General features: G+C 48.2%; 1 protein-coding gene and 1 pseudogene across 2 annotated transcripts in view; both read right to left on the reverse strand.

Moving 5' to 3' along the window:
• The window catches only part of LOC122543548 (uncharacterized), a 398,874-nt gene that overhangs the window by 59,816 nt on the left and 316,407 nt on the right, over nt 1-22,651 (reverse strand). The gene's annotated exons all lie outside the window — the stretch shown is intronic.
• Nucleotides 1,246-18,096, reverse strand: LOC148144603 (uncharacterized; annotated as a pseudogene). Its single transcript, XR_015751676.1, has 3 exons — nt 17,997-18,096; nt 1,501-2,937; nt 1,246-1,379 (listed from the first exon to the last, which is right to left on the reverse strand). The product of XR_015751676.1 is annotated as an uncharacterized LOC148144603 (transcript).

The raw sequence follows: 22,651 nt of genomic DNA on the forward strand, positions 1-22,651 counted from the left end.
ATGGACGAGTTGGACTGAAGGGAATGCTTCTGTGCTGTGCATCTCCATGGCGACAGGCCAGGAGGGGGTAGGTAGGACTAGTTTAGTTGCGGATCATGGACTGCAGGGTCTGTTTCTGGGCTGTGTGACTCAAATGAATGGGGGTCAATCCCAAACAGATGGGAAAGTAAGAGTTTCTAGCACCACTTTGTGTGTGGACCCGCTCCAGATAACTGAGAGCAGTAGATCACAGTCAGCCAGCCAGCAAGTTCTCTCCAGGAGACTCGTCTCGAGAAAGGAAGCAATTTCCTGACCCGTCAGCTGGATTGTGGATCCAGTTTGGAGTCGGTCCTCCATTTCTGACAACATAGGTAGACAGGGCAGTGAAGAAAGCTTAAAGCACACTGGCCTTCAGTCAGGGCATTGAGTATCGAAGTTGGGAAGTTATGTTGCAGTTATACAAGATGCTGGTGAGACCGCACTTGGAGTATTGTGATTAGTTCTGGTCACCTTGGTGTGCGACTTCTGACTTCTTCAATTCTAGGGTCGTGTCGAACTCGGCATATTTAAACAGTATCGCTTGGAGGGATTCATTTGAAATCTTTCAGGAAGTGAGCTCAACAGGATTGAACTATTTTAAAACTAACATCACAACCTGTAGTTATACAGACGTACAGCATGGAAACAGACCCGTCGGTTCAACTTGTCCATGCTGACCAGATATCCTAAATTAATCTCGTCCCATTTGCCAGCACTTGGCCCATATCCTTCTAAACCCCATCCAGATGCCTTGGAGTATTGTGATTAGTTCCAGATGCTGTCATTGTACCATCCTCCACCACTTCCTCTGGCAGCTCATTCCATACATGCACTCCCCTCTATGCCATCTAGTTCTGGGTTCCCATAGCCCATGGTAAAGATCCTGTCTATTTACCCTATCCATGACCTTCACGATTTTATAAATCTCTTTCAGGTCACCCTTCAGCCCCCAACAACAGCCCCAGTTTATTCAGCCTCTTCCTGTGGCTCAAACCCTTCAACCCCCAGCAATGCAGACACAGGGAGAACATGCAAACTCCATACAGACAGGCACCCTGTGGGTGGAATCAAACCCAGGTCCCTGGCGCCCTGAGGCAGCGGCGCTAACCACTGAGCAACCGTGGGGTTCGGCAGTCCAGCAGAAAACAATAAACCCACTGACTCTCCCACCACACCCACCGTCAGAACGGGCAGGAGGTTCAGTCCTGGGGGTGACCCACAGCAGCGTCAGCGGCAGAATCCGATTGTTGGGAATGCTGGCGCCTCCGCTCGTGTCTCCGCAAGCTGCAGGACGATGAGAATCTCTGCCCGCAGTCGTGGCAGACGAACGGCCTTTCCCCAGTATGGACCCGCCGATGGGTCTGGAGGTGGGAGGTCTGGGTAAAGCCCTTCCCGCACTCGGGGCAGCTGAAGGGCCTCTCCCCCGTGTGGACCCGCCGGTGGGCCAGAAGGTGGGAGGAATTGCTGAAGGCCTTCCCGCACTCGGGGCAGGGGAAGGGCCTCTCCCTGGTGTGAACTCGCCGGTGGGCTAGTAGGTGGGAGGTATTGCTGAAGGCCTTCCCGCACTCGGGACAGGGGAAGGGCCGCTCGCCGGTGTGCACCCGCCGGTGGGCCAGCAGGTGGGAGGCCTGGATAAAGGCCTTCCCGCACTCGGGGCAGCTGAAAGGCCTCTCCCCCGTGTGGAGCCGCCGGTGGGCCAGCAGGGCAGAGGAATCACTGAAGCCCTTGTTGCACTCAGGACAGAGGAAGGGCCGCTCGCCAGTATGCACCCGCCGATGGGTCAGCAGGGCAGAGGAATTGCTGAAGGCCTTCCCACACTCAGGGCAGCTGAACGGCCTCTCTCCAGTGTGGAGCCGCTTGTGCGTCAGCAGGTGGGAGGCCTGAGTAAAGCCCTTCCCGCACTCGGGGCAGCTGAAAGGCCTCTCGCCAGTGTGGAGCCGCCGGTGGGCCTGCAGGGTGGAGGAATCGCTGAAGCTCTTGGCGCACTCTGAGCAGGTGAACGGCCTCTCGCCGGTGTGGATTCGCCGGTGGGCCAGCAGGTTGGAGGCCTGAGTAAAACCCTTCCCGCACTCAGGGCAGCTGAAGGGCCTCTCCCCCGTGTGGACGCGCCGGTGGATCAGCAGGACGGAGGAATTGCTGAAGGCCTTCCCGCACTCGGGGCAGCTGAAGGGCTTTTCGCCCGAGTGGACGCGCCGGTGGGTCTGGAAGTGGGAGAACTGGGTAAAGGCCTTCCCGCACTCTGCGCAGCCGAAGGGCCTCTCCCCAGTGTGGACCCGCTGGTGGGACTGCAGGGTGGAGGAATCGCTGAAGCCCTTGCCACACTCTGGGCAGCTGAAGGGCCTCTCCCCCGTGTGGACCGACCGGTGCCTCAGCAGGTGGGAGGCACTGGCGAAGCCCTTCCCGCACTCAGGGCAGGAGAACGGCCTCTCCCCGGTGTGACTGCGCCGATGAATCTCCAGAGCAGACGGGACAAGGAAGCCTTTCCCGCAGTCACCACACTTCCACGGTTTCTCCACGGGGTGGGATTCTTCGGGTTTCTCCATGGACGAACCTTCAGCCGCACACAAATGCGTGTACAGCCCCTCCCCACCGTGAATTCCTCTTTCCAGGCTGTATAACTGTTTCAGGCTCCACGCTCAGTGCCCTCTAACAGTAGGGTCTCTCATCCAGTCCCACTGATGCTGAAAACGTATTGAAACAGGAACCATGCTCCTTCTCACAGCATCATAGTTGAAAACCATTGGCGTCCCAATGGATGGAGTGACTGTCAGACATTGATGTGAAAGCGCGGACTGCAGACACTGGAGAGTCAGAGTCAAAATGTAGGGCACTGGAAAAGCACAGCGGGTCAAGCAGCATCCGAGGAGCAGGAGAGTCGATGTTGATTTTGAAACTTCCGTCTTCAGATCTTCAAATACTCTGTAAAAAGATTACAAAAGTCATCACTGACAGTCTAGGGTAGAAATTCAGAACAAGCAATTCTACTTTCTACAGAGGATTCTTTTCTTTTGTTAATCCACAAAATCGAAAGCACCATCTCACTCTCTCTCTCCTCCTATTCTCACTCTGCTCTAACCAATTTTCCTGAAGGTGCTGATTCAGGCAGAAAAGCTCTTGAATTTGATAAACCCACCTGAAAGTTAATATCTTTCACAACATTGGGATATTGCGGAGAGTGAGCAGGTCTGATTTTGGGAAGTGAAAAAAGAGTTTGTCAATTCAGGATGAATCTACAATGCAGCTTCTTGAAAAACAACCAGACACAAAATGGTTAACATCCCCAGGAAAAGGGAAATGAGACATCAAGGCATTGACACTAACACCAGAGAGCAACTGAAGTACAGACGTGGCAAACGTTAGTGGCAAGCATCCTGGGGGACAGACACAACACAGAATCAGACCCTTCGGTCCAACTCATCCATGCCGACTAGATATCCCAACCTAACCTAGTCTCATTTGCCAGCATTATATTCCTATATCCCTTAAAACCATTCCTATTCATATACCCATCCAGATACCTCTTAAATGTCATAATTGTACCAGCATCCACCACTTCCTCTGGCAACTCATTCCTTACACACATGAAAAGGTTGACCCTTGGGTCCCTTTTCAGTCTTGCTCCTACCAATCCTAAACCTATTACCCTCGCATTCTGGACTTCCCCCATATCCATGCCTCTCATGATTTTATAAAGGTCTTTCAGATCACCCCTCAGCTTCCAGAGTGCTAGGTAAAACAGCCCCAGCCTATTCATCTAAAACCCTCAAGCCCTGGCAACATCCTTGTAAATCTTTTCTGAACACTTTCAAGTTTCGCAACTTCCTTCTGACAGGAGGGAGACCAGAACTGCACACAATATCCCAAAAGTAACCTAACAAATGTCCTGTACTCCCACAACATAACCTCCCAATTCCCATACTCAGAGGATTTGGAAAGTTTTTTTTTAAAACCCACTAAAGACAACCGGGAAACAATGGAGGGACAAAGTGAACTTTTGAGGGTCAGCTTGGAAGCATCAACGCCTCGGGGCGGGGGAGTGGGGATGGGGCAAGGAAGCTGAATGTGCTGGAGCCAAGGCAGAGGAAGAACAGAGGATACAAAACCGTTGCAGCCGGCTTGAAGCTGCAATGAGGAATGTTGCATGTTCTGTACTTGTACCTGTTGCATTTATGGGAATAGGGTGCATTTAAAAAATAAGAACAGAAAATACATCTCCCCCTCCCCCTCACAATCTCTAACCTTCTGTCCCTCCCTACCCAGGTAATTAAGACACATACCCAAGTTTGTAGAGTCTGCTCCCTCCCTGGATTCACTCCAGTTGCTACCAGTGAACAGGTTCCCCCCTCTCCCCCAGGATGAGGAGTTGCCCAGAGGGAGGGAGTCTCTCTCTGAAACTGACAGGGCCACTTCCGCGTTGTGACGTCAACAATGGGGCGACTGAATCGGGAAAGAGGGCGGGGTGAAGGCGACAGCTGGCCCCCGCACTGCGCCTGCTCCGGACAGCCGGCCGGCCGGCCCAGACTGCGCCTGCTCCGGACAGCCGGCCGGCCGGGCCGCCCGCACTGCGCCTGCGCTGTCCTTTAACAGCAGAGGTTACAAAAATCCCTTTCCTTCACAGAATCCCGACAGTGTGGAAGCAGGCCGCTCGGCCCAACGAGTCCACACCGAAGGGTAACCCACCCAGACGCATTATTCCCCTCCCCTATTGCAATACATTTACCCCTGACTAATGCACATAACCTGCACATTCCTGGACCCTATGGGACAATTTAGCATGGCCAATTCACCCTCACCTACACACAGAGTCATAGAGATGTACAGCATGGAAACAGACCCTTCGGTCCAACCCATCCATGCTGACCCAGATATCCCAACCCAATCGAGTCCCACTTGCCAGCACCCGGCCCATATCCCTCCAAACCCTTCCTACTCATTACTGTTAGGTAAGGGGTAAATGTAGGGGTATGGGTGGGTTGCGCTTCGGCGGGTCGGTGTGGACTTGTTGGGCCGAAGGGCCTGTTTCCACACTGTAAGTAATCTAATCTAATCTAATCATAATCATCCAAATGCCTTTTAAATGTTGCAATTGTTACAGTAGCCTCCACCACTTCTTCTGGCAGCTCATTCCATATGCGTACCACTCTCTGTGTGAGAAAGTTGCCCCATAGGTCTCTTTCCCCTCTCACCTTAAACCCTATGCCCTCGAGTTCTGGACTCCCGACCCCAGGGTGGGAAGAAACCAGAGCACCCAGAGGAAGTCCATGCAGACATGGGGGGGGGGGGGGGGGGAGGAAAGAGGAGAACGTGCAAACTCCACACAGTTGCCCCAAGGGAGGAATTGAACCGAGGTCCCTGGCGCTGTGATGCAGCAGTGCTAACCACTGAGCCACCATACCTCCCTTTTCCACTCCCCACCAAATCACTCAGCTGGATTTCAAGCAAAGCACTGTGTTTAACTTTCGCTTCATACTCACCAAACCTTCCTCCCATGTAAAACATTTGCTTTCTCTCCCCCACCCTGTCCATACGAAAAGCAAAGAGTTCTGCGACTCTGGAGGTGGGGGAATGGCATATAGAATCCCTACAGTGCAGAAACAGGCCAATTGGCCCAAAAGGTCCACACAAGTCTCTGAAGAGTTACCGAGCCAGACTCATTCCCCTTCCCCTATTACTCTACATTTACCCCTGACTAATGCACCTAGCTTTCACATCATTGCACACTAAGGAGCAATTTAACATGGCCAATTCACCCAAACCTGCACATCTTTGGACTGTGGGAGGAAACCAGAGTACACAGGGGAGACCCACACAGCCACAAGAGGAGAATGTCCAAACTTCACACAGATATTCACCTCGAGGCTGGAATCAAACCAGAGTCCCTGATGCTGTGAGGCACTAGTGCTAACCACTGAGCCACCATACTGCCCACGTATACTGAAAGAAGTGGGTGGTGGGAACTTTGTTGACTGCACTGCATGGTGGATTGTTGAGTAAGGTTAAATCTCACGGGGTCCGGGGAAAGCTAGCCAACTGAGTACAAAATTTACCACCATATTGCTGCAGATGCTGGAATCTGTCCTGAAAACAAGTGCTGGAGATCACAGCAGGTCAGGCAGCGTCCCCACAGAGAGGGCAAGCTAATGTTTCAATTCCAGATGACTCCTCATCATAGAGATTTATAAACTCGTGGGGAGTATAGATAAGGTGAATGTTAGGGATCTTTTCCCTGGGCTGAGGGACTTCAAGACTAGGGGACATATTTCTAAGGTGAGAACATGAAGATTTAAAAACAAAACAAGGAGGAACATTTTTACACAAGAGTGTGGTTCTTGTGTGGAATGAGCCTCCAGAGGAAGTGGTGGATGCGAGTACAGTCAAGGCTTTTGGATAAGTGCATGAAGGAGAAATGTTTAGAGGGGTATTGGGCTAAGTGCAGGAGGGTGAGACTATGTTAGTTTGGGATTAAGGTCGACATGGACTGATTGGTCCAAAGGGTCTGCTTCTGCACTGTGCGACTATGACTGGATAGAGTTGATGTGGAGAAGATGGTTCCACTACAATGAGAGACTAGGACCCGAGAACACAGGCTCAAGGGGAAGGAATGCCCTTTAGGACTGAGATGAGAAGGAATTTCTTCAGCCAGAGGGTGGTGAATCCATGGATCTCATTGCTGCAGAGGGCTGTAGAGGCCAAACCATTGAAAGCATTTAAGACAGAGGTAGGTAGGTTCCTTATTAGTAAGGGGATCAAGGGTTACGAGGAGAAAGTGGCCGAATGGGGTTGAGAAAGATATCAGCCATAATTGACTGTTGGAGCAGACTTGATGGGCCAAATAGCCTCATTCTGGTCCTGCTTTTCATGGTCTTAATACTGGGCAGATTACTGAAGCAGTTTTCACGAACAGTCCTGAAGAAGTCATACAGATGTAGAACACAGAAAGAGACCCTTCAGTCAGACTCGACCATGTCGATTAATTATCCTAACCTAATCCAGTCCCATTTGCCAGCACGTGGCCCATATCCCTCAAACCCCTTCCTATTCATATACCCATCCAGATGCCTTTTAAATCCTGCATTTGTACCAGCATCCACCACTTCCTCTGGCAGCTCATTCCATACACACACTACTCTTTGGGTGAAAAGGCTGCCGCTTAGGTCCCTTCTAAATCTTTCCCCTCTCACCCTAAACCCATGCCCTCTACTTCTGGACTCCCCCAACCCATGGAAAATACCTTGTCTATTACCCTATCCATGCCCCTCACGATTTTGTAAACCTCTATAAGGTCACCCCTCAGCCTCCGACGCTCCAGGGAAAACAGCCCCAGCCTGTTCAGCCTCTCCCTATAGCTCAAATCCTCCAACCCTGGCAACATCCTTGTGAATTTTTTCTGAACCCTTTCATGTTTCACAACATCCTTCCAACAGGAAGGAGACCAGAATTGCACAATATTCCAAAAGTGGCCTAACCAATTCCTGTACAGCCACAACATGACCTCCCAACTCCTATACTCAGTACCCTGACCAATAAAGGAAAGCATACCAAATGCCTTCTTCACGATTCTATCTACTTCAACTCGACTGTCAAGGAACTACGAACCTGCACTCCAAGGTCTCTTTGTTCAGCAACACTCCCTCAGACCTTACCACTAAGTGCATAAGTCCTGCTCTGATTTGCTTTTCCAAAATGCAGCATCTCACATTTATCTAAATTAAACTCCATCTGCCACTTCTCAGCCCATTGGCCCATCTGGTCAAGATCCTGTTGTAACCAGAGTTAACCTTCTTTCATTTTTGGTGTCATCTGCAAACTTACTAACTATACCTCCAATGTTCACATCCAAATCATTTACATAAATGACAAAAAGTAGAGGACCCAGCACCGATCCTTGTGGCACTCCACTGGTCACAGGCTTCCAGTCTGAAAAGCAACCCTCCACCACCACCTTGGTCTTCTACCTTGGAGCCAATTCTGTATCCAAATGGCTAGTTCTCCCTGTATTCCACGAGATCTAACCTTGCTAACCAGTTGCCCATGGGGAACCTTGTCGAACGCCTTACTGAAGTCCATATAGATCACGTCTACCACTCTGCCGTCATCAATCCTCTTTGTCACTTCTTCAAAAAATCCAATCGATTTCCCACGCACAAAGCCATGCTGACTATCCCTAATCAGTCCTTGCCTTTCAAAATGAATATAAATCCTGTCCCTCATGATTCTCTCCAACAACGTGCCCACCACCAATGTCAGGCTCACTGGTCTACAGTTCCCTGGCTTTTCCTACCACCTTTCTTAAATAGTGGCACCATATTAGCCAACCTCCAGTCTTCTGACACCTCACCTGTGAATGTCAATGATGCAAATATCTCACCAAAGGGCCCAGCAATCACTTCCCTAACTTCCCAGAGTTAAAGGATACACCTGATCAGGTCCTGGGGATTTATCCATTTTTATGGGTTTCAAGACATCCAGCACCACTTCCTCTGTAATATGGACATTTTCAAGATGTCACCATCTATTCCTCCACATTCTACATCTTCCATGTCCTTCTCTACAGGAAACACTGATGTAAAACACTCGGTTAGTATCTCCCCCATCTCCTCTCCTGTGGCTTGACACATTGGCTGTCTTGCTGATCTTTGACGGGTCCGATTCTCTCCCTAGTTACCCTTTTGTCATTAGCGTATTTATAAAAGCCTTTTGGATCCTCCTTAACCCTATTTAGCAAAGCTATCTCATGGCTCATTTTGCCCTCCTTCTTATAGGGTATATCAGGAATAAAAAAAAGAATAACTACAATAAGATTAGAGCCAAAGACAGTAGTGGGAAGTTGCGTATGGAATCTGAGGACATGGGGAAGCGCTCAATGAATACTTTACATTGGAAAAGGACAATGTTAGTGAGAATACAGAGATACAGAATTCTAGATTAGATGGGATTGCAGTTGACAAAAAGGAGATTTTAGCAATTTTGGAAGATCTGAAAATAGATAAGACCCCTAGGCTGGATGGGATTTATCCTCAGATTCTCTGGGAAGCCAGGGAGAAGGTTACAGAGGCTTTGGCTTTGATTAGATTAGATTAGATTACTTACAGTGTGGAAACAGGCCCTTCGGCCCAACAAGTCCACACCGACCCACCGAAGCGTAACCCACCCATTCCCGTACATCTACCCCTTACCTAACACTACTGGCAATTTAGTATGGCCAATTCACCTGACCTGCACATCTTTGGACTGTGGGAGGAAACCGGAGCACCCGGAGGAAACCCACGCAGACACGGGGAGAATGTGCAAACTCCACACAGTCAGTCGTCTGAGGCGGGAATTGAACCCGGGTCTCTGGTGCTGTGAGGCAGCAGTGCTAACCACTGTGCCACCGTGCCGCCCACAAATAATTTTACAGCGTTGATCTTTATGTCATCATTGTCAACAGGAGTACTGCCAGAAGACTGGAGAATAGCAAATGTTTCCTTGTTTAAGAAGGGGAGCTGGGACAACCCTGGTAATTATAGGCCAGTGAGTCTTACTTCGGTTGTGGGTAAGGTGTTGGAAAAGCTTATGAGAGATAGAATTTTTAATCACCTGGAAAGGAATAATTTGGGTGATTAGAGATAGTCAACACAGTTTTGTGAAGAGTAGATCGTGCCTAACTAACCTTAGAGTTCTTCGAGAAGGTGACAAAACAGGTAGATGAAGGTAAAGCAGTCAATGTGGTATATATGGACAGTAAAGTTTGATAAGGTTCCACACGATAGGCTGCTGCACAAAAATGGAATTTCAGGATTGAAGGTGATTTAGCAGTTTAGATCAGAAATTGGCGAGCTCAAAGATGACAGAAGCTGGTGGTTGATGAGAAACATTCGTCCTGGAGCTCAGTTACCAGTGTGTGTCACAGGATCTGTTTTGGGCCCACTGCTGTTTGCCATTTTTATAAATGATCTGGATGTGGTAGGATAGGTTAGTGAAATTGCGGGTAACACTAAGGTAGGTAGAGTTGTGGATAGTGCCAAAGGATGTTGTCGGTTACAGAGGGACAAGATGCAGAGCTGGGCTGAGAAGTGGCAAATGGAGTTTAATGCAGAAAGGTGTGAGGTAGTTCACTCTGGAAGAAGCAACAGGAATGCAGAGTACTGGGCTAATAGTAACATTTTTGGCAGTGTAGATGAACAGAGAGATCTCGGTGTCCAGGTGCATAAATCTCTGAAAGTTGACACCCAGGGTTGTTAAGAAGGCACATGTTGTGTTGGTGTTTATTGGTAGGGAGATTGAGTTTCAGAGCCACGAGGTCATGCTTCAGCTGTACAAGACACTGGTAAGGCAGCAGCACCTAGAGTATTGCATTCAGTTCTGGTCACAGCATTATAGGAAGCTCGTGGAAGCTTTGGAAAGGGTTCAGAGGAGATTTATTAGGATGTTGCCTAGAATGGAGGGAAGGTCTTAGAGTCATAGAGATGTACTACATGGAAACAGACCCTTTGGTCCAACCCGTCCACGCCGACCAGATATCCCAACCCAATCTAGTCCCACCTGCCAGCACCTGGCCCATATCCCTCCAAACCCTTCCTCAGGTCCACGCCCCCCTACGACCCACCCTCCCATCCTGGCACTTTCCCCTGCCACCGCAGGAACTGTAAAACCTGCACCCACACCTCCTCCCTCACCTCTATCCAAGGCCCCAAAGGAGCTTTCCACATCCATCAAAGTTTTACCTGCACATCCACTAATATCATCTATTGTATCCGTTGCTCCCGATGCGGTCTCCTCTACATTGGGGAGACTGGGCGCCTCCTAGCAGAGCGCTTTAGGGAACATCTCCGAGACACCCGCACCAATCAACCAAATCGCCCCGTGGCTCAACATTTCAACTCCCCCTCCCATTCTGCCGAGGATATGGAGGTGCTGGGCCTCCTCCACCGCCGCTCCCTCACCACCAGACGCCTGGAGGAAGAACGCCTCATCTTCCGCCTCGGAACACTTCAACCCCAGGGCATCAATGTGGATTTCAACAGTTTCCTCATTTCCCCTTCCCCCACCTCATCCTAGCTTCTAACCTCCAGCAACTCGATCCCCTGACCTGTCCGGACTTGTCCGACCTGCCCAGCTCCTTTTCCACCTATCCACTCCACCCTCTCCTCCCTGACCTATCACCTTCATCTCCTTCCCCACTGACCTATTGTACTCTATGCCACTCTCTCCCCACCCCCACCCTCCTCTAGCTTATCTCTCCACGCTTCAGGCTCTCTGCCTTTATTCCTGATGAAGGGCTTTTGCCCGAAACGTCGATTTTGCCTATCCTCGGATGCTGCCTGAATTGCTGTGCTCTTCCAGCACCACTGATCCAGAACCTTCCTATTCATATACCCATCCAAATGCCTCTTAAATGCTGTAATTGTACCATCCTCCACCACTTCCTGTGGCAGCTCATTCCATACACGCACCACCCCTCTGAGTGAAAAGGTTGCCCCTATGTCTCTTTTATATCTTTCCCCTCACCCTAAACCTATGCCCTCTAGTTCTGGACTCCCCAACCCAGGGAAAAGACTTCGCCTATTTACCCTATACATGCCCCTCAATTTTGTAAACCTCTATAAGGTCACCCCTCAGCCTCCGATGCTCCAGGGAAAACAGCCTCAGCCTTTCCCTATAGCTCAGATCCTCCAACCTTGGCAACATCCTTTTAAATCTTTTCTGAACTCTTTCAAGTTTCACAACATCTTTCCGATAGGAAGGAGACCAGAATTGCACGCAATATTGAAACAGTGACCTAACCAATATCCTGTACAGCAACATGACCTCCCAACTTCTGTACTCAATACTCTGACCAATAAAGGAAAGCATAACAAATGCCTTCTTCACTATCCTATCTACCTGTGACTCCACTGTCAAGGTGCTATGAACCTGCACTCCAAGGTCTTTGTTCAGCAACACTCCATAGGACCTTACCATTAAGTGTATAAGTCCTGCTAAGATTTGCTTTCCCAAAATGCAGCACCTCACATTTATCGGAATTAAACTCCATCTGCCACTTCTCAGCCCATTAGCCCATCTGGTCCAGATCCTGTTGTAATCTGAGATAACCCTCTTCGCTGTCCACCACACCTCCAATTTTGGTGTCATCTGCAAACTTACTAACTGTACCTCTTTATGCTCACATCCAAATCATTTATGTAAATGATAAAAAGTAGAAGACCCAGCACCGATCCTTGTGGCACTTCACTGACCTCCAGTCTGAAAAACAACCCTCCGCCACCACCACCCTCTGTCTTCTACCTTTGAGCCAGTTCTGTATCCACATGCCTAGTTCTCCCTGTATTCCATGTCATCGAACCTTGTTAATCAGTCTCCTATGGGGAACCTTGTTGAACGCCTTACTGAAGTCCATATATATCACATCTACACTCTGCCCTCATCAATCCTCTTTGTTACTTCTTCAAAAAACTCAATCAAGTTTGTGAGACATGATTTCCCACGCACTAAGCCGTGTTTACTATGCCTAATCAGTCCTTGTCTTTCCAAATACATGTACATCCTGTCCCTCAGGATTCCCTCCAACAACTTGCCCACCGCCAACATCACGCTCACCGGTCTATAGTTCCCTGGCTTGTCCTTACCACGCTTCTTAAACAGTGGCACCATGTTAGCCAACCTCCAGTCTTCCGGCACCTCACCTGTGACTATCGATGACACAAACATCTCAGTAAGAGGCCCAGTAATCCCTTCTCTAGCTTCCCACAGAGTTCTGGGGTACACCTGATCAGGTCCTGGGGATTTATCCACCTTTATGCATTTCAAGACATCCTGCACTTCCTCCTCTGTAATATCTTTCGAGGAATTCTGAGGGAACTGAAGCTGTTTGCATTGGGGAGAAGGTCGAGAGGTATCAGATAATTACAGGGTTAGATAGGTGGACAGTGAGAGCCTTTTTCCTCGGATGGTGAAGGCTAACATGAGGGGACATAGCTTTAAATTGAGGAGTGATAGATTTAGGACAGATATCAGGGGTAGTTTCTTTACTCAGAATAGCCTGTCTGCAACAGTAGTAGACTCACCGACATTAATGGCATTTAAATGGGCATTGGACATACATATGGATAATAATGGAACAGTGTAGGTTAGATGGGCAGATTAATTTCACAGGTCAGTCCAACAGAGGGCCAAAGGGCCTGTACTGTGCTGTAACGTTCTATATGTTCTATTTCCCTCTTCTGTACAGTCCTACAGCCTCTACACCCTTCTAAGGATTCATTCGACTCCTCCTCTCTATACCTGACAATACGCTTCATTTTTTTTTTACCTAAACCCTCAATTTCTCTAGTCATCCAGCATTCCCTACATCTAACAGCCTTTTCTTTCATCTAACAGGATTATACTGTCGCTGGACTTTTGTTATCTCATTTTTGAAGGTTTCCCATTTTCCATCACAATTAGCCTTCCTCCAAATTAGAACTTCAACTTTTAGATCTGACCTATCCTTTTCCATCACTATTTTAAAGCTAATAGAATTATGGTCGCTGGCCCCAAAGTGACACCTCAGTCACCTGCTCTGCCTTATTTCCCAAGAGTAGGTCAGGTTTTGCACCTTCTCTAGTAGGTACATCCACATACTGAATCAGAAAATTGTCTTGTACACACTTAACAAATTCCTCTCCATCTAAACCCTTAACACTATGGCAGTCACAGTCTGTGTTTGGAAAGTTAAAATCCCCTACCATAACTACCCTATTATTCTTACAGATAGCTGCGATCTCCTTACAAATTTGTTTCTCAATTTCCTGCTGACTATTAGGGGGTCTGTACTACAATCCCAATAAGGTGATCATCCCTTCCTTATTTCTCAGTTACACCCAAATAACTTTCCTGGACGTACTGCCAGGAATATCCTCCCTAATTAGAGTAGTAATATTATCCCTTATCAAAAATGACACTCCCTGTCCTCTCTTTGTCTCCACGCGCCCCCACCTTTCTGTCCTTCCTGTAGCATTTGTATCCTGGAACATTAAGCTGCCAGTCCTCTCCATCCCTCAGCAATGTTTTTATCATTGCTATGATATCCCAATCCCATGTTCTTACCCATGCCTTGAGTTCATCTCCAATCCATGTTCGGCCTCTTGCATTGTAATAAATGCAGTTTAATGTATCAGCCCTATCTCGTTCTCTATTTTGTTCCTTCCTGCCCTGACTGTTTGACTTGCTCACTTTCCCAACTGTACCAGTCTCAGATTCATCTCATTCCTCACTATTTCCCTGGGTCCCACCACAACCAACTTATGAGTTTAAATCCTCCCGAACAGCTCCAGCAAATCTCCTTGCCAGTATATTAGTCCCCTTCCATCCTTCTTGTCCAGGTCAATTCTACCCCAGAAGAGATTCCAACAAATCAAAAATGTGAATCCTTCTCCCATGCAGTAGCTCCTCAGCCATGCATTCTACCCTCCTATTCCTACCATCACTAGCATGTAGCACGGGGAGTAATCCAGATATTACTACCCTCGAGGACCTCCTTTTTAAATTCCTGCCTAACATTCTATTCAGAATCTCATCTTTTTCCCCTTCCTTTGTCATTGGTTCCAATGTGCACATTGACCTCCTGCTGGTCCCTCTCCCTTTTGAGAACATTTTGCACCCTCTCAGACATCCTTGATCCTGGCACCAGGGAGACAGCACACCATTCTGATTTTTCACTGCTGGCTGCAGAAACATCTGTCTGTGCCTCTGAGAAGAGAGTCCCCTATCACAATAAATCAATCGCTTGGATCCCGATGTACCTCTCATTGTAATAGAACCCGTCTCGATACCAGAAATTTGGCTGTTCGTGCTACATTCCCCTGAGGGTCCACCACCCCCTACATTTTCTAAAACAGCATACTTGCCACAGGAGACTCCCGCATTACCTGCCCACCCCTCCTACATTTCCTGGGGTTAACCCATCTACCTGACTGCATCTACAACTTTTCTCTCTTGCTATAACTGCCATCCATCACATCCTATAGCTCTTATAAATTCCTCATTGCCTCTAATTGTTGCTCAAACTGATCCATGCGATCCAATAGGACTTGTAACCAAACACACTTACTGCAAACATAATCAACAATAACATGTAAACTCTCCCTAATCTACCTCATCCAACAAAAGAGCATATCACTCTATGAAAGGCCATCTTTGCTCCTCCACACTGGACATACCCAGAAAATAGTACCATCTTTTTGCTCTAAAAAACAGTGCCTCAGGCTAACTTAGTATTTATGGTTTATATTTTTAAAATTTAATCAAGGGACAGATTTCAATAAAACATAAATGAGAACCCACTCTGTTCACTACTGCAGACTTACAGCAAGGTTACACGTTAAACATTATGCACTTATCTGTACCTGATCTCTCCCACACAGGTTCCTCCAAGGTCAGCTGTCAATTTTGCTGTTTGTTAATTTTTCTGAGACATACTCCGATGTCCAATTATTATGCATATTCACTACTGTGTCAGTTAGCAGGTGTTGGTTTCTTTCTTTCTCTCCCTCATTTTGGACTCCCCTACCCTTGGGAAAAGATCTTGGCTATCCAATCTATCCATGCCCCTTATAAACTTGTATACGGTAACCCCTCAGCCTCTGGCACGCCAGGAAAAATAGTCCCAACCTATTCAGCCTCTCCCTGTAACTCAAACCATCCAACTCTGGCAACAACCTTTTCCAAACCCTTTCAATGTTTCACAACATCTTTCCAACAGCAGGGAGACCAGAACTGAGTGCAATATTCCAAAAGTGGCCTAACCAATGTCCTGTCCAGCCGTAATATGATATCCCAATTCCTATACTCAATACTCTGACCAATAAAGGAAAGCATACCAAACACCTTCTTCACTATTCTATCTACCAGCAATTCCACTTTCAAGGAACTATAAATCTGCACTCCAAGGTCTCTTTGCAGCACCTCGCATTTATCTAAATTAAAATCCATCTGTCACTCCTCAACCCATCTGATCAATTCTTATTTATATCGAACTTCCTTTACTCTCTCATTCCCTGAAAGCTGAGAATCTCCATCCCACACTTTGTCCCCCTATTCTCACTTTGCTAAACCTAAACTCTGCCGTAGCTAATCCTGAAGAGTCTAATTCATGCTGATTAACAGGCCCACACTCAGGGGGAGTCTAATTAAAACACACAGAATTGAAAGGCCTGGACAGAGTGGACACTGGGAAGATGTTTCAACTGGTAGAAAGACTAGGACTTGACAGCACACCCTTAGAATAAAGGGAAGACCTTTTAGAACAGAGAGAAGGAGAAACTTCTTCAGCCAGATAGTGCTCGTATTCATTGCCACAGAAGGCTGTGGTGGCCAGGTCACTCAGTAGATTTAAGACTGCGACAGATTCTTGAATGTCAACAGCAGAAAGCTGGAAAATGGGATTGAGAAACATATTGAATGGTGGAGCAGACCTGAATGGCCTAATTTCTGCTCCTATGTCTTGCTGAGCTGGACACAGATTGAGAGAATTGGAAGTAGGAATACGTCATTTGGCCTTTCGATCCTGCACCAGCACTGAACACCTCACAACTGGATATGAATATACCTACATCTAGGTGGATTAGCTGGGACTTTTTTTCACAGGTGCATAGGAGGTTGAGAGGTGACCTTATTCAGGTTTATAAAATCATGAAGGGCATAGAGGCGGTGAACGGCAAGTTAGAGTAGAACTTCTTTCCTTAGATTGGGGGTTTCAGAATTAGCGAGCAAATTTTTGAAGGTGAGAGGAGAAAGATTTTAAAAAAGACATGAGGGGCACCTTTTTTTTCCCCCACAGACAGTGGTTTGTGTGTGGAATGAACGTCCACAGGAAGGGATGGATGCAGGTACAATTACAACATTTAAAAGACATTTGGATAAGTACATGAATGGGAAAAGTTCAGAGGGTATGGGACAAACACTGGCAGGTGGGACTAGTTTAGATTAAGAACATAGCATGGACTAGTTGCACTGAAGGGCCTGTTTCTGTGCTGTATGATTTTGTAACTGTTCTATAATAGCCTTAAAACCATTTTCTTGCCTTCCCCCATAAACATCCACTTCCTTATTGTTTAAAACTCAGATAAATTCAGCCTTGAATATATTCAATGACTCCCTTATTCAATGGGCGGCACAGTGGTTATCACTGCTGCCTCACAGCGCCAGAGACCCGGGTTCAACTCCCACCTCAGGCAACCGTGTGGAATTTACACATTCTCCCCGTGTCTGCGTGGGTTTCCTCCGGGTGCTCTGGTTTCCTCCAACAGACCAAAAACATACAGGTCAGGTGAATTGGCCATGCTAAATTGCCCGTAGTGTTAGGTGAAGGGGTAAATGTAGGGTAATAGGTTTGGGTGGGTTGCTTTTCGGAGGGTCGGTGTGGACTTGTTGGGCTGAAGGGCCTGTTTCCACACTGTAGGGAATCTAATCTTACTGCAGGAAGACATTCCCACTTCTGAACTTAATTCCTCTTGCTAATAGACCACTTGCCTTGATCATTGCATGCTGCACCTGTCTGACAACTGGCATTGACTGGTATAGAAGGATGCTGAGGCCCCTTTGTACATCCACACACCATCCCTGATTAAGGGCTTGTGCCCAAAATGTCGACTCTCATCCTCCTCGGATGCTGCCTGACCTGCTGTGCTTTTCCAGCGTCATACTTTTCAACTCCAATCTCCAGCATCTGCAGTCCTCACTTTCTCCACATCCCCATATATTACCAAATAAAACCATACCTTTCTGTCTTTTTTTCCCCCCCCCCTCCCAGCAAAGGCTATAACTTCACATTATAGTGGTACTGCATTTGCCATGTGTTTACCAATTGAAACACAGACCTGGACCAACTTTTCCAGAGTCTGTCCCCTCCCTGGATTCACTCCCTTTCCCTTCAGTTCGTGCAAGTCAACAGCTGAACCCCAGAATAATAAAAAAAAAAGAAATGGAAAAGGGGGAGTGAAGAGAGAGTCTGTACTCACAGATGCTTGGACAGAGGAAGAAAGTTCCAGTCTGGGGAGAAGCTCAACCTTCATTCAGAGACAAGATAGAAGCAGCAATTCGAGACATTCATGTTCCAACTCCGCATTCAGACAAAGGGGTAGCTCTGATTGACAGGAGGACCCGACTCCTTCCGGTCTTCCGGGTCTCTCCATTGGTCCTTCATAAGAAAGTCGCCGGCCACTTCCGCCAGGCGCATGCGCTGTATCTTGCTGACACCAGCGCACATGCGCAGTGCTTGCTGACACCCAGAACCATGCCCAGTGTGCTCTGTGGAGATGGTGTTACTGACCGATTCTCAGTGTCCAAATCCCAATAGCAGAGAGAAAAAAAAAAGGCTGGAGCCACAAATTTATTTTTCCCCCGTGGCTTGACATTTTATTCCTTTTGAATTTTGTCTGGCTACTCAACTCTTTTCCCCCAAGGTAGAGGGAGTGCAAAAATAGAGGGCATTGGTTTAGGGTGAGAGGGGAAAGATTTAAAACGTACCTCGGGGGTAACTTTTTCACGCAGACGGTGGTGTATGTATGGAATGAGCTGCCAGAGGAATTGGAGGAGGCTGGTACAATGACAAAATTTAAAAGGCATCTGAATAGGGGAATGTGAGGACTGCAGATGCTGGAGATCAGAGTCGAGAGTTTGGTGCTGGAAAAGCACAGCCGAGCAGGAGAATCGACGTTTTGAGCATATGCCCTTCATCGGGAATGACGCTGGGGGCTGAGACATAAATGGGAAGGGATTGGAGCTGGGGGTTAAGTAGGTGAGAATGTGATCGGTAGATGAATGTGAGGGAGAAGGTGATAGGTCAGAGAGGAGGGTGGAGCGGATAGATGGGAAAGGTGATGGACAGGTCAGGAGGGTGGTGCCAAATTGGAGGCTTGGGACTGGGATAATGTGGGGGGAGGGCAAATGAGGTGTAATCCACGTTGATCCCATGTGGTTGTAGAGTCCTGTCACATGTGATGTCACTCCTGCCCAATGGACACTGTTGTACGCCCTATTTTAGCATCACTTTTTAAGAAAGATGGGAGCGAGAAAGCAGGACATTATAGACCAGTTAGTCTGACCTCAGTGGTGGGAAGGATGCTGGAGTCTATTATAAAGGATGAAATTATGACACATCTGGATAGTAGTAACAGGATAGGTCAGAGTCAGCATGGATTTATGAAGGGGAAATCATACTTGACTAATCTTCTGGAATTTTTTGAGGATATAACTCTGAAGATGGATGAGGGAGATCCAGTGGATGTAGTGTACCTGGACTTTCAGAAAGCTTTTGATAAAGTCCCACATAGGAGGTTAGTGAGCAAAATTAGGGTGCATGGTATTGGGGGCAAAGTACTAACTTGGATTGAAAGTTGGTTGGCTGATAGGAAACAAAGAGTAGTGATAAACTGCTCCATTTCGGAATGGCAGGCAGTGACCAGTGGGGTACCGCAGGGATCAGTACTGGGACCGCAGCTTTTTACAATATATGTTAATGATATAGAAGATGGTATTAGTAATAACATTAGCAAATTTGCTGATGATACTAAGCTGGGTAGCAGGGTGAAATGTGATGAGGATGTTAGGAGATTACAGGGTGACCTGGACAAGTTAGGTGAGTGGTCAGATACATGGCAGATGCAGTTTAATGTGGATAAATGTATGGTTATCCACTTTGGTGGCAAGAACAGGAAGGCAGATTACTACCTCAATGGAATCAATTTAGGTAAAGGGGCAGTACAAAGAGATCTGGGTGTTCTTGTACACCAGTCAATGAAGGTAAGCATGCAGGTACAGCAGGTAGTGAATAGCAGCTGGCCTTTGTAACAAGAGGGATTGAGTATAGAAGCAAAGAGGTTCTTCTGCAGCTGTACAGGGCCCTGGTGAGACTACACCTGGAGTTTTGTGTGCAGTTCTGGTCTCCAAATTTGAGAAAAGACATTCTGGCTATTGAGGGAGTGCAGTGTAGGTTCACGAGGTCAATTCCTGGAATGGCGGGACTACCTTACGCTGAAAGACTGGAGCGACTGGGCTTGTGTACCCTTGAGTTTAGAAGACTGAGAGGGGATCTGATTGAGACATATAGGATTATGAAAGGATTGGACACTCTGGAGGCAGGAAACATGTTCCCGCTGATGGGTGAGTGCCGAACCAGAGGACACAGCTTAAAAATACAGGGTAGACCAATTAGGACAGAGATGAGGAGAAACTTCTTAACCCAGAGAGTGGTGGCTGTGTGGAATGCCCTGCCCCAGAGGGCAGTGGTGGTCCAGTCTCTGGATTCATTTAAGAAAGAGTTGGATAGAGCTCTCAAGGATAGTGGAATCAAGGGTTATGGAGATAAGGCAGGAACAGGATACTGATTAAGGATGATCAGCCATGATCATATTGAATGGTGGTGCAGGCTCAAAGGGCTGAATGGCCTACTCCTGCACCTATTGTCTATTGTCACTTCTGTTGGTGATGTCATGCCTGATGCTATAATCATGCCCACTCAAGGGACCGTCTCCGTCCCCACACCCAGGTCCAGCTCCACACCCAGGTCCTCGCACAGCCCTGCCCTGTTTCTGGTGTTCCTCCAGACCTCCCACTCACCGAGGATGAATGTTTAGTCCTCAGCAAATGCCTCACCTTCATCCCTCTATGCTCTCAGATTAATGAGTTTGACATGCGTCACAACCTTGAACATTTCTTCCACCGCCTCTGCCTCTGCCTCTGAATCCACTTCTTCAATCAAAACTCCTGCCCACCCGCTGAGGACCCCTTCCCTCACCTTCAACACACCCCATCTACCTGGACACCCTGTGGTGGCCTGTTACCTACCCTTGACCTCTTCATTTCTATCTTCTGCCGTGACATCTACCGCCTGAACCCACTCCAATCGCCTGCTCTCACAACACGCAGCCCTCCACTCCAACCCAACCTCACCATCAAACCCACAGACAAGGAGGGGCGTAGTGGCAGTTTGGCGCACCAACCTCTACACCGCTGAAGCCAGGCGCCAACTCGCAGACACCTCCTCCTACTGCCCACTTGAACACGACCTCACCTCCCATCACCAAGCCATCATCTCGCAGACCATCCACAACCTCATCACCTCTGGGGATCTCCCATCCACAGCTTCCAACTTCATTGTCCGTGAACCCTGCACGGCCGGATTCTACCTCCTACAGAAGATTCACAAACCCGACTTCCCCAGTCGACCGATTGTCTCAGCCTCCTGCTGTCCAGTTGAACTCATCCCTGCCTACCTTGATACCTTCCTGTACCACTTAGTCCAGGAACTCCTCACCTACATTTGGGACACACCCTTCAATCCTCCAAGTTTTTCGTTTCCCTGGACCCCAGTGCCTCATCTTCACCATGGACATCCAGTCCCTTTACACATCCATCTGCCATGACGAAGGCCTCCAAGCCCTCTGTTTTTTCCTCTAATGCCATCCCACCCAGTACCCTTCCACTAAGACCATCATCTGCCTGACTGAACTGGTCATCACCCTTAACAACTTCTCTTTCTAATCCTCCCAGTTCCTCCAAAGTGGTAGCCATGGGCACCTGCATGGGACCCAGCTATGCCTGCCTCTTTTTCAGGTACGTGGAACAGACCATCTTCCGCAGTTACACTGGCACCACCCCCTATCTGTTCCTCCGCTACATCGATGACTGCTTCGGTGCTACCTAGTGTTCCCTTGAGGAGATTGAACAGTTCATCAACTTCACTCACACCTTTCACCCTGACCTCAAATTCACTCGGACCATCTCGGACCCCTCCCTCCCCTTCCTGGACCTCTTCATTTCCATGTTCAGCGACCGACTAACCATAGACATCCACTGCTTTTATTCCTGATGAAGGGCTTTTGCCCGAAACGTCGATTTTACTGCCCCTCGGATGCTGCCTGAACTGCTGTGCTCTTCCAGCACCACTAATCCAAAATCCACTACAAGCCCACCAACTCCCACAGCTACCTAGACTACATATCCTCCCACCCTACCTCCTGTAAAAACGCCATCCCTCCTCCTCCACCACATCGGTTCCCAGGATGACCAATCAAATCCCAGGTGGCCTCCTTCTTCCAAGATCACAATTTGCCTTCCCATGTGATCAACAATGCCCTCCAACACATCTCCTCCACTTCCCACACCTCCACCCTTGAACCCCACCTCTCCAAACTCAACAAGGACAGAACCTTGCAGCCCACCAACCTCCGCATGCATCACATCATCCTCCACCACTTCCACTACCTACAAACGGACCTCACCACCAGATGTATTTGTCCTTTCCCACCCCTATCAGCATTCTGGAGAGACCATTCCCTCCGTGACTCACTCGACGGTGGGACTCACTCCCCCACCAGCCCACACTCCACTCCCGGCACCTTTCCCTGCCACTGCAGGAAGTGCCAATCCTGCACCCACACCACTCCCCTCACCTCCGTCAAAGGCCCCAAAGGATCCTTCCACATTTGACAGAAATTTACCTGTACTTCCACCGATGTCATCTACTGTATCCATTGCATCCGTTGTGGACTCCTCTACATCAGGGAGACAGGATGCCTATTTGCGGATCATTTCAGAGAACATCTCTGGGCCAATCGCACCAACCAACCCCACCTCCCCTTGGCTGAACACTTCAACTCCCCCCTCCCACTCC

Source organism: Chiloscyllium plagiosum, unplaced genomic scaffold (genome assembly GCF_037043375.1).
Source record: "Chiloscyllium plagiosum isolate Xiang-an unplaced genomic scaffold, Cpla_swu_hap1 HiC_scaffold_27, whole genome shotgun sequence".
NCBI classification, from domain to species: domain Eukaryota; kingdom Metazoa; phylum Chordata; class Chondrichthyes; order Orectolobiformes; family Hemiscylliidae; genus Chiloscyllium; species Chiloscyllium plagiosum.